Below are 12,576 nucleotides of genomic sequence, written 5' to 3'. Positions count from 1 at the left end.
GGGACAGGAGAACGTTCCACTTCCCTAGCTCTTTGCGGGTAGGTGAGGCCAGGTGTGTACTGGCCAATGACCTGTGAGCAAAGCTAACACGTTATTTCTAGGTTGACAAGTTTGATTGCCTATGAGAGACCGTCCAGCATCGTTTTTCTCTGTCGTGTCAGCCAGGGAAGCTGAGAATCCTGGATGTTGCAGCCAGAGGATGGCAGAGGCACCAAGAACCAGTATATTTGGGGATGTCAGAGAAACCAGGTTGATTAGTTTGCCAGGGCTGCCATAGCCAAGTCCACAGACAGGGCGCTTATACAATAGAAATTTATTTTCTCACAGTTATGGAGGCTAGAAGTCTGAGAATAAACTGGTAGTTTCCTCTGAGGCCTCTCTTCTTGGCTTATATAGATTGTGTCTTTTCCTGTGTCTTCACTCTGGGCATATCTGTGTCTCGATCTCCTCTTCTTAGAAGGACACCAGTCATATTGCATTAGTAATGACCTCATTTTAGCTCTTTAAAGACCGTATCTCCAAATGCAGCCACATTCCGAGATACGCGGGTTGGGGCTTCAGCATCTGAGGGCATAATTCAGCCCAAAACATGGGCTTTAAGGAAGCACCTGTATTTTGTGTGGCCTGTGAAGAGAGGAATTTGACTCAGGAATGCAGATATTTCTAATTAAGAGAGGAGGTACTTGAGTTAGGTAGTACTGAGTCTGATTCACACAGCTCACTTACAATGTGTGCATTTTCTACAGTAAATATATTTTGTAGAATAAATTACTATACAGTGTTTTACGTGCTTCTAGGATGAAGATTCCATTCCAGGGAAAGTTTACATAGGAACTTTGTACTCAACATTGAATGAATGTCCCAGGCAGGAGTGGCGAGCTCTTGAAAATCTTGGTAAGTGTCTTGCTTTTTGTTAGCAAACATAGCAATCGGTGTAGTTCACGTTTAAATGCTTCATTGCATGCATATATTTGTACATTTAACTTAAATTTTAATAAAAGCTTTTACCCATTTGTTCTCATAGTTTCTGATGCTCCCGAGGGTCTGGAATATAAATATTCCTCCCCCAGACGCCCTCTTCTCTTACTGAGGAGGGGGGATAACCAAGTCCAGTACTTAAAAGATGTTAAGCATTTGTAGATTATTGATTCCCAAGGTTTCTAATGGTGACCTTTAGCATCTTTCAGGTTTAACCAGGGTATCGTCCCACTATAATGAGAAAGGTAAGGCTGGGGAATCTAGGTGACTGGTGAGGGTCACTTTGTCACCTAGAGACAGAGCTAATATCACAGCCTGTATACCTCAGTCTTATCCTAGAGCTCCTAGATGTTCCATAGCCATCATGGCAGAAGGGATTTATGGTACATTTCTAGGATATTCATGCTATATTTATAACATGGTTCAAAAAGCCTGTTGAATATATTTAAGGGCTTCCGTGGGTTTTCGATTATATGTGAGGTAGAGTTCTGTTGTAAAACACCAAACTAAGGAGAAATGAGAGAAGCTTAGCGTGCAGAGTTGGAAAGGTTTTTCATGGCTCGCCTTGGTTCAGGCCCCTGCTGGAAAGAATATACTGTCAGTCAAGAGAGGCTTGGTTGTGGTTCAATAACAAACAATTCTAAATCTCAGTGACCCTAACACAGCACAGATAGATTTACTTCATTGAGATTCCCTATTTGTTGAATGATTATTATCATGATTTCGTTTAATCCTTTGAACTCAGTTTCTTTAATGCTTTGAACATACATATTATAGCCACTTTGAAATCTATATTTGGTAAATCCAACATCTGTGCCCACTCAGAGTCAGTTTCGACTGACTGCATTATCTATATCTATCTATTCTATCATCTATCTATCATCTATCTATCTATCTATCATCTTTCTAGTATAGGTCATGTTTTTCTGTTACTTTGCATGCTTTTTTTTTGTGTACTTATGTCTTATAACGCTTGATTGAAATACTCAACATTTCCTTAATATCTAGTAGGAACCCTGAATTTTGCTTCATAACCTGATTCCTCTTGTGTTCGGCCATTGCTTTTTACTTATTGTTGTTTTGGATTTCTAGGACTTGCCTGTGTGTGTCTATATGTTAGTGGTCAGTCAGTGATGTGAACAGAGATTATGTCCCACCGCCTCATGCTCGTAAGTCTTCCATTTTTTGCTGATAGACCTCTGTGTGGTTTGGGGTGCAGCCTGGTCTTCTTCGTGTCTCCCTAACACAGATGTGTAATTTATCAGTTAGTCAGAGACATTTGGAAAACTTATCGTATTCCTATGATGGCTCTCTTAATTCCTGGAACTTCCTGTTAAATTTGTAGCTTGCCCACTGCTTCCCAAACCAGGCCCTTGATCTCAGGCTAGCAGTTTTCCCCCACTCATTTTCTACTGAGTTTGCCACTGACAAAGCCATGAACGCCCTTCCCTCCCTTGTCCCATTTGAAGCCTCTCCCCTCGATGGCAAAGCAGCTGGTTTTCCCACACTGGCGAAATCATAGTTCTGGCCAGTTTGGCTGATAGGGGGTGGGGAGGAGACTGAAAGCAACCATAGGTCAGAAGGCTGCAGGTGTTTTTCCGTAAATCTCTAGCTATTTATCAAGAATAAATGCTCCTCATTTTTTGGTCTGCTTTTAGTCAACTTCAAGAGCCCTGAAATGGATGTTTTACTTATGTCCAATTTTATATTCTTTTTCTTTTGGTGGAGAGGATTCCCTGTCTTCTTCATGGTATCATAGCTGCAAGTACCTCCCAATGGTACTTTTTAACAATTTTTTTAATTGTTACTCATTTATAGAAATACAATTGCTTTTTTTTTTTTTGTATACTGACCTAAATTCATTAGGAATTCTAATTGAGCATCTAGCCTTTTTTTGATTTTTTTCCTATACCTAATTTACGATAATGGCAGTTTTAAAAATACCTTTACTTCTTTTTATTGTTTTATTGCATTGGCTAGTACTTCCAGTACCATGTTGAATTAAAATGCTGAACAGGTATCTTTGCCTCATTTCCAATCTCAGGGGTAAAACTTTCAGCATTTTCCCATCAAGTGTTATGTTAGCTGTAGGATTTTTGTAAATATTTTAATCAGATTGAGAAAGTTCTATTTGCTCTAGTTTTTCTAAATTATTATATAATTAACAAAAATTTTTTAAAAAGAAATTTCTATCGGGAAACAGTGTGTTTTTCTAGGACTCATCAGCTCCAAGTCAAGTAGTTGTACCAATCTAGTTGTGGAGGGCGCAGCTTCTTAGCCCATGTGGGGATCGAACCAGCAACCTTGGTGTTATGAGCCTGCGCTCTAACCACCTGAGCTAACTGGCCGCCCCAGTTTTTCTAAATTTTAGATGATTGTGAATAAGTTGAATTTCATTACATTTTTTAATGGATTTATTGATGTTATCATGCTATTTTTTGAATATTAAACATTGCATTCCTGGAATAAATCTAACTTTTTGATAATGCATTATTTTTTATATGCCTCTTGATTCAATTTGGTCATATTTTGTTTAGAATTTTTGAATTAGTATTCATAAAAAGATTATAACTTCTCCCTCATCCCTTTCTAATATCCTTATGTTCTTGATAATAAGATTATGCTGGCTTTATAAAACCAGTTAAAAAGTGTTTTTATGTTTTCCTATTCTCTGGAAAAGTTTGAGTATATTAGTATTATTTTTTCCTTAAATGCTTGGAAGAGGTCACTGTGTGGGAATGTAGGCCTGAAGACTTCTTTGTGGGGAGGTTTTAAATTATAGATTCGATTTCTTTACATATATATATATATATATATACATACATATATATATATATATATATATATATATATTACTGTTTGAATTTTCTACTTTATTTTGTTTCCGTTTTAATATTTTTTATTTTCTAAGACTTGTCTATTTCATCCAAATTTTCAAATTCATTGATATAAGGTTGTTCCTAACATCTTCTCATGATGGTAAGGTTTGTAGGGTTTGTAGTGCTGTGCCTTTTCTCATGCTTGATATTAATATTGTGTGCTTTTTTTTCTTGATTATTCTTGCTAGGGATATATACATTTTCTTAATTTTTTCAAAGGATAGGTTTTGGCTTTGTTGATTGTTCTCTATTATATGCTTATTCACATTTTGCTGATCTTTGCTTTTATCATTACTATTTTTTTCTTATGTTTGATTTGGGTTTGATATGCCTTTGTTTTTCTAGCTTTTTGAGATAGGTACTTAGATTATCATCGATCTTCTATCTTTCCTCTTTTCTGTGCATTGAAAGCTATGTTTTGTTCTAACTATTGCTTCAGCTGCATCGCATACATTTGAGAATCACTGCCTGAGACCCACTCCCATCTAAAATCACCTTAGATCAGTGATTTTCAACTAGGCGTGATTTTGAGGCCACCCACCCACCTTGCCCAGAGGGACATTTGACAATATCTGGAGACATTTTTGCTTGTCATAACTGGAGGAGGGGAACCTACTGGCATCTAGTGAATATATACTAGGGGTGCTGCAACAAATGTTATGGTGCATAGGAGAGCTCCTCACAGCCAAGAATGTTCTGGCTCAAAATGCCAATAGTGCTGAGAAACCTCATGGGCCTAGGCCTATTTATTACCAGTAAACGTACCCTCCTCCTTCATCATGCCCTCTACGTGGCTTGTTCCTAATGTGACAGCTGGTGGCCTGAGCTCGGTTACTTTGGGCAGAGTGAGGGCAAGTGTCTCTGTTGGAATCCACCACAACTTCTAGCCTCTGGAGTGCCAAAGGATGCTCGAATTTCCCATGAACCCAGGAGGGAACCATATTGGGTTGTTCTGAAGGGGACTCCACACGAGAGGACAAAACCCAATAGTGGAGTGGGCCGTAAGAAACCAGTAGCTAAAGGGGAAGTTGCAAGTGGTCAGCTGGAGGAGGCATCACGTACGTCAAAGGAACTGGAGGCGAGAGATTGCCAGTGATGAAAGTTGTGTCTAAACAAGCCACAAAACCACTCTAAGAAAGTGAGAATTGACATTTAGAATATCCCTCATAGAGAAAACACTGACACGAAAATATAACTATACTGTGAAATAGTACTATTTATCCTTACTTATTTCTACTCATTTCACTCCAGTCCTTGAAAGGTCCCAAATCATCAGCTTGGGAGTGAACTAGAAGAAGGAATAAGGGATAGAGATAAATCTAATCACCTCTATTTTTTCTTTTTCTACTATAGACTTTCAGGCCTGAAGTAGGCCAAAGCTCAGGGAAGGGAGAAGTTTTAAATTTGATGAAAATAGAGTTTTGATGACTATACTTGACTCAATTTTTTGATACCTGAAGAAAGAGATTACTAAATTTCATTGGGTCTAAGATGCTATTGACTAGAAGATGCTCTATTATTTTGTATACCACAATGAAAGGAAAAAACAACAACAACACTTTCCAATTATGATTATAAGAGGACACTGAGATTCTAAGATGAGATGTTAAAATGGAAGCACAGGGTCATTTTAGAGTAGATGGAATATAGTAACATTTTATTATCTGAAGTTGATTGGGAAAGCTATGAGATCTGCTTGAGATTTCATCAAGGGGAGGATAAATGAATTAATTATAGAGGGTTAAAGGGGGGGGCAGTGGTGATAAGAAGTAAAATTTATTCCTGCCTGTACCCTACACTGTCCAACTGGTTAGATAATGTAATTTCTCAGTCTAATATCAAGCAAACACACACACATGAGCAAAACCTACCTTTCACTGAAGCCTGAACAAAAAAATGGATCCAGGTGCTTGATGGCTATTTTTAAGGTTCACCTTCTCCAAATTAAATATGTTTAATCCTGCCTGGAGGGCACAGAACCTCACTCCTCCGCAAATGCTAATGTAGGTACCAGATTTTCTTGGTTGGAATTAAAAATTGGGATACATGGACATAATGAAGTACTTATGTTCTCATAATCTATGAGGACTAACAGGAAAGAATTAGATCATATGCTCTCCATATCACATTTGATAACATGTGGAGGTTAAGAGTGTAACAAAAATATATACCACTGGCCTTCCTGCCTCTCAGGTGTCTAGATAAACTAACTTGAACCCTCCCAACTCAATGGCCTATGAAAGTCTGAAGAACTTTCTTCAGCTTTTGTGCATTCCTGGAGAAGTTTGTCTCACGCTCCTCTCAGCCTCTGACTCTCACGTGCATCAATCTACATTTGAAACTAGACTCCAGTGGTAGTTTAAAATTTGTCCAAAAATTCTTTGACAGCCCTCTCTTCAAGAGATGACAATTTTTTCCCCCTTGAGTATAGCATGAGCTAAGTGACTCACTTCTAATGAAATGAATATGGTGGACACGATACTGTGTGACTTTTGTGGCTAGGTTGTAAGGCACATAGCTTCCTCCTTGCCCTCTCTCTTGCATTGCTTGCTCTGGGGAAAGCTAGCCTCCATGTCATGAACACATTCAAGTAACCCTCTAGAGAGTAAGGAGCTGAGGCCTCCAATCAACAGCCATGTAATTAAGCCATCTTGGAAGTGAAGGTTGTGTCTGTGGCAATTTATTGAGGGCAAGGGACATTGTTAATGAAAAAGCTAGAGTTTGCATTTATACTTCTGTCAGCAGTGATTACATCAATGCCCAGAATCAATTTGTCCCAACTATATGTAATACCTTAATAATGTAATACCTTAAAAAATTAAAGGTACAGTATTAATAAGGTATAACACTTAATACCCTAATAAGGACTTTTCATTCATGAGCAACTGGGCCTCCTTGCCCGTGGTTTTTCCCCATTCTAAACCATTATCTTCAGCCACTGAGATCTTCCTGTATTATTTATCTGATCACGCTACCCCGAGTTAAGAAATGCATCCATATCCCGCCAATTCCCATTGCCTTGAGGATAAAATCCAAACTCCTTTAGTTGGTTTGTAAGAATTGGTAAGTACTGCCACATGTGAGATTGTGGTCACCTCTCTGGCCTTAAGATATTGATTTTGAATCTCATGCAATAAAAAAATTTATTTTTCACAAATTCTGTGTGAATGTATGTGAAATTCTGTGTGACCTTTACCTGGAGGCTTTTTTTGTTCTAGAAATGAATACTTATTTCATATCAATATTTGTCACATACACTGAATTAGTGGACCAAAGCTTCTGGGAAAGAAAGAAATGAGTGGTTTCAAACCTCTATGGTAGGGTATTTGGTAGGGATGACCAAAACTGTGGACAGTTGAAACTGGACAGGAGCATGAGAAGAAATTGGTGGAGCCATATACTTTTCTTCCAAAAAGATTACTGTATTAAATTCTTAAACAAAGTAAAAGAAAATAATAATTGTTATATATCCACTATGGGACTACTAAAAAAAAAAAAGGCAGTAGGACTTTCTTATTGACCTGGAACATTGTCTATCATATGGAGTGAAAATAATGATGAGAGAACAGTATGTAGGAAATGATCACAGGTAGATAAAGTTTATATATGCACAAATACAGTGTAGAAAGTACTATATCAAATTGTTAACAATGATTGTCTCTGGGGAAGGGGCTTATGAGAGGAGTTTGTGGGGTACTTTCTGTATGACTCACTTCTGAATTTTAAAAACTATGCAAAACCATAGCCTTTTATAATTTAAAAAGATAGTTCCATTTTATAATGATCACAATGAGAAACTTTAACATCTATGCCTTGTCTTCACAGACCCTCATTAAAAATCTTCTGGAAGGATGGACAGTTTGATGTCAGGGCTGAATTACATCTTGAAATCATAGTCCAAAGGTATCTCTCATAACCTCATTAGTGGGAAAACACTGGATCTATTACTAAATTCTTCCTCATAGCTAACCCTCATGTTACTCCATCTACATTTCCCCCCAGAGTTCAGTCAAATCTTGGAAAATAGAAAAGTTGATAATTCTTTTTTTTTTAACAATGATTAAGTGATTTTAATTGTGTTTTTGTAGCATGTTTCCCTTTTTCTAAATTTCTTGCCCTTGATCATTTCTTGGAAGCAACATGGTAAAAATGAATAGCGTGGGGTCTGAACTTGGAGGACGTGGCCTCACAGCCCGTCTCTATCTACCAGTAGGCTACCTGAGGATAACCTTATACTCTCGGAACTTCAGTTTCCTATTCTATAAAATGGGATGACAATGGCTGAGAGGACCACAGGAGATGACAAAAGTGAGTGTGTGATAAACAACAGTAGCTTGCAACTCTGCTACATGACCCTTCTTTTTCTTCTGCCCCCTTTCTCTCTTTTCATTGCTTCTTTCCTTCCCAGAGTCACTCTCTACATATCAATATCCTCTTCTGCAAAACAGAATGAAAATAGCCCCTGCCCTCCTGTACTTCGAAGGGTCTGTTGTAAGACGCTGCGGGACAAATGCATGTTCGAGCGTGGGGTAAAGAATAGGGCCCTGGGGCAGCTGGTTAGCTCAGTTGGTTAGGGGGTGGTGCTCACAACACCAAGGTTGCCGGTTCGATCCCCACATGGACCACTGAGCTGCGCCCTCCACAACTAGATTGGAACTACTTGACTTGGAGCTGATGGGTCCTGGAAAAACACGCTGTGGCCCACTGTCCCCCTTCTCCCCCCAGAAAAGAACAGCGCCCTAATGCTAGCTCTATGACAGCCCTAGAATGGGATATCAGAGCAGACATCATGTGTCCCAGTTGACAGACAAGGACATGGTTGGAGAGGCTGTGACTTGCACATAGGTCTCACAGAACCAGAACCTTCTGGATTATTAAAGGCCACGATTAAATTTTATTTCTCTTCTGTAAATTTAATGATCTCCACTCTTTTAGCGTTTCTTCATAAATTCCACACATCAACATAACCAACAAAGGAAAGCAAATGAGTTGCTCAAATGACTTTCTTCTCTGGAATTTCACCATTAAAGTTCAGTTGAATGAGCAAGCACCTAATGAATTTCAGCCATTCCTGTTCAGGAAACATGGTGATAAATGAGAGGACGTGTCCCCTGCCTTTATAGAACGTATGTTCTGTGGGGGTTGGGCTGGAGTGAGTGGATGGTAAGCAGGAAATATATGAACAAGATAGTTTGGGGCAGTGATGAGTATTTTTTGAATCAAATAAAGCAGAGTGACCGCAAGGGTGACAGTGTGGTGGTGCTGGATGAGGAGATGTGACCCAGACTGAGTGCTCTGACAAGGGCTCTGGGCGGCGATGAGAGTGGAGCTGAGAATGCAAGGACAGCAAGGTTTTTGTCTCCACCATTGCCCTGTTCCCAGTGACTAGACCAGTGCCAGGTAAACAATGTGTGTTCAACAGATATTGATGGATTGAATGAATCAGTGACTAAAAGAGCCATTCATGCAAAGATCAGGGCGTGCTTGGCAATGCCTTTGTTATAACAGTTAATACTAACGGCTGCTCTTGACTTCGTTCTTACATGCTAGGAATTTATGCTTATGATTTACATTTATTTAAAAGTTAAATCCTCGCAACAACACAAAGAATTAATTACATTATCATCCCCATCCCCTTTTTTTTTTCAGATGAGGGGTATAATGACATTTGTGGTAAAGGGAATGGAATTTAACATGTTAACATCTTTAATTTTCTTGTTATTCTTCTTAATCTCAAACACCTAAAGAACAATTCTTGGTCGAAATGCTGGGAAATGTGGTGTTCTTATTCACCTAATTTTCTATCAAAATGTTTGTTAAAGTTCTGTATAAAATAATAGTTTCTCTATCTGCTTCATTCATATGCTAGTTATTATTGAATCATAGAGAGCCCGAGCTGGAAACAATTGTGGAATTCAACTAGTCCAATAGTACTGTTTTATGTATAACAACACTTAGGCATCAAGAAATTAAATGAACCTTTTTTTTTTCTTTAATGTCTGGATTTTTTTTTAGTGAGTATTTGAAAGAGTAAAACTATAATAACAAGAATGGCTGTCATGTGCTAAGCACACGAATCCTATGTTTTGCAAACAGTTCATTTGCTCATCATGAGAAATGCAGTGACACTGACATTAAAATCTCTGCCTTATTGATGAAGCACCTGAGGCTCAGGCACCCAAGTGACTTGCTCAAGGTCAGATTGATAGTAAATGATAGACCAGGGATTCAAGGTCAGATATGCTCCTCTAATGCACCATGCTGCAACTTCCCAAATAGGGTCAATTTGTAGTAAAACTATTTTAGAGATTGATCACAGAAATTAAACCAGCTTGGGTTGAGTGTTTACTCATTCCAGGACACTGGAAATTATGTTGCTATTGTTTATTGCAGAGCGGGGGAGCAAATTTCTCTCCACCCGGAAGTGAAGGGTAGAAAAAATTCCAGTTACTTATATTTCAGCTAATGCACATAGCATCACACCGCTGATGATCCACAAAATTCACTTCATGTGGACAGCGAGACAGCTGTGGCAACTATACAGCGAGGGAAACTTGACAGAGACTCTTGGGGAAACCCAGAAGCTAAGAAAATTCCTCCATCAAAACAAAGTGCCCCAGGGACCTTTGAGATTCTCTAAGGGCTGATAAAGTGCAACCTTAATGCCAGTGGTAGACACTATCTCTCTTGTCTTTGCTGAATGACAGGATTTCTGCCTCTGATAACCTTCTCTCCTCCTCTTTCTTGTAGGAAGTTCCTGGCTGGAGAAACCCTTCATATGGGTGGACCCCGGGGCTGTTTGGTCTTCCCCAGGGGTTTTAATGATCAACTTCAGCTTTTATTTTATCTATCTATCTATCTATCTATCTATCTATCTATCTATCTATCTATCATCTATCTATCATCGATCTAATCAGCATTTTCATCTATTAGGGAGGAGGTGGGGATTTTAATGAACAGCTATCAAACAACCAACAGAACCTAGGGATTTATTGAGCACCTAAAACAGATCAGTAAAATATGCCTTCCAGAGATTGGGAGAAACCAGCCTAAAAGTAATTTTAGCCATTTGAGGCCATTTGAGGATGGGTTTAAACATCACTTAGTCCTTATAGTTGAGGAAACCCTCAGCCATGACACTGTACCCCGGTTCCCCATCCCCCATCCCCACACACTTTGGGAACATGCTGGAATCCTAATTAATCTAGTCACCACAGTCTGAGAACACAGATGAACTCTGTATACATGATGTTGATGAAAAATAGCCAGCCTAAGAGAAAACTTGTAAGAGTTTATTTGAGCCAAACTGTCGACAACTGCGGGGAAGCAAAATCTCAACGAATTGAGAAAATGCTCCGCAAAATGGCAGTTTGCAGTTTATTTTATACATAAAATCAAAGGAGAAAGGTTACATGAAATCCATTGGTGATAGATGAAGGGGGTGGGAAAAGCAAAGTGGGGAAATCTTTGGGATTGGATAAAAGTAAATTGGAGAGACAGGTACTTCTTTGACATAGGTGGTGGGTGCAGGATAGGTAACAGCTCACTCTTTACAGCACATGGAGATGGTAATCAGGAGACAAGCATGATAATGAGGAATTTTGCAGTTTCCAGCTCTGGTCCAGAAAAAGAATTAAAGATGTTATCTTAGGTACAAAAAGACAAAGAACAGGCCCACTTGAAAAGGCACAGATTAATTTAATGAGGAAGCTCCTGGAGATGTGACTTCCTGCCATGGCCCACCTTAGTTAAGAATTTTTATGTTCACACACCATCCTGTGGTTATTTTCAGTCTCCTGAGCTTACCAGGTATAACGTGTGGCCCCTTTTCTGTCTACAATGATTACAAATTTAGATTATTTCTGCAAAATCATTGTTTATTGCCATCCCAGAAATAGCCTAATTCCAGGTTCATAAATCAGTCAATACAAAAAGCACTTATGGGTTACCTGCTGTGAATTATCTGATAAAACATAGTGAAATTTAGGAGTGAGGCTGTCCTAAACCAGTAGAAAAATATTTTAAGGAAATAATAGGCAGAAAAAAAATCCTCAGTTTCCTGAAATGATGTAAATGTCATGCCTTGATCCTTTGAGCTAGGTCTTCCGCATTGCCCCTTCAGTATTTGCATAACATTACTCTCCCAAATGGATTACCATAGGAATGGTAATGCGATGAGCAAAGATATCTACATTTTATAACTAAAAATATCAGGGGGTGCACTATTTTCTGTGACTAGAATTTACACCCCCATCCCAGTTTTCCCCCAGGATATATCGCTCTGTTGTGGACTTGCCACCCTATATTGAAATGACTCCTTTGTTTCTTTACCTCCCTCACTGCCTTTAAAAGCAGCTGACAGTGCCTGTGTCACTTACTTGTCTTAGATGGGATCCACCAGGAAATGTCTATCTACACGAGACGGGTTTGTGTACGGGGATATTCTCATGAGCAATACTTGTGTGGGAATGACGGAAGAAGGATTGGGCAGAGAGAGAGTTGAAATGCCTAACAGTCACAACAAATACCAAATAAAACCCGGTAGACACTTTTGGTAACTAAAGCTGGGATGGCCCCTTTAGAATCCTTCTGTGTTGAGGCAAGGGAAGTGGGCTTCTATTGCTCATCATTAATCATTGGATATAGGGTGACCCTGCAGTGTGGCTGGACCTTGGGCAAGGCTGCTTTCACAGGGTGAGGACAGTTCCCAGAGAATGAC

General features: G+C 39.1%; 1 long non-coding RNA gene across 1 annotated transcript; it reads left to right on the top strand.

Moving 5' to 3' along the window:
* The first annotated feature begins 597 nt into the window (after window positions 1-597).
* LOC109384970 (uncharacterized) lies at window positions 598-8,150 on the top strand. Its single transcript, XR_002124533.1, has 4 exons — window positions 598-679; window positions 798-894; window positions 7,683-7,760; window positions 8,068-8,150. It is a non-coding gene; the product is annotated as an uncharacterized LOC109384970 (long non-coding RNA).
* Window positions 8,151-12,576: the final 4,426 nt, after the last annotated feature.

Source organism: Hipposideros armiger, unplaced genomic scaffold (assembly GCF_001890085.2).
Source record: "Hipposideros armiger isolate ML-2016 unplaced genomic scaffold, ASM189008v1 scaffold_6, whole genome shotgun sequence".
Classification (NCBI taxonomy): Eukaryota; Metazoa; Chordata; class Mammalia; order Chiroptera; family Hipposideridae; genus Hipposideros; species Hipposideros armiger.
Note: the sequence above shows the minus strand (reverse complement) of the source record. Positions and strands in the feature narration are given on the sequence as shown.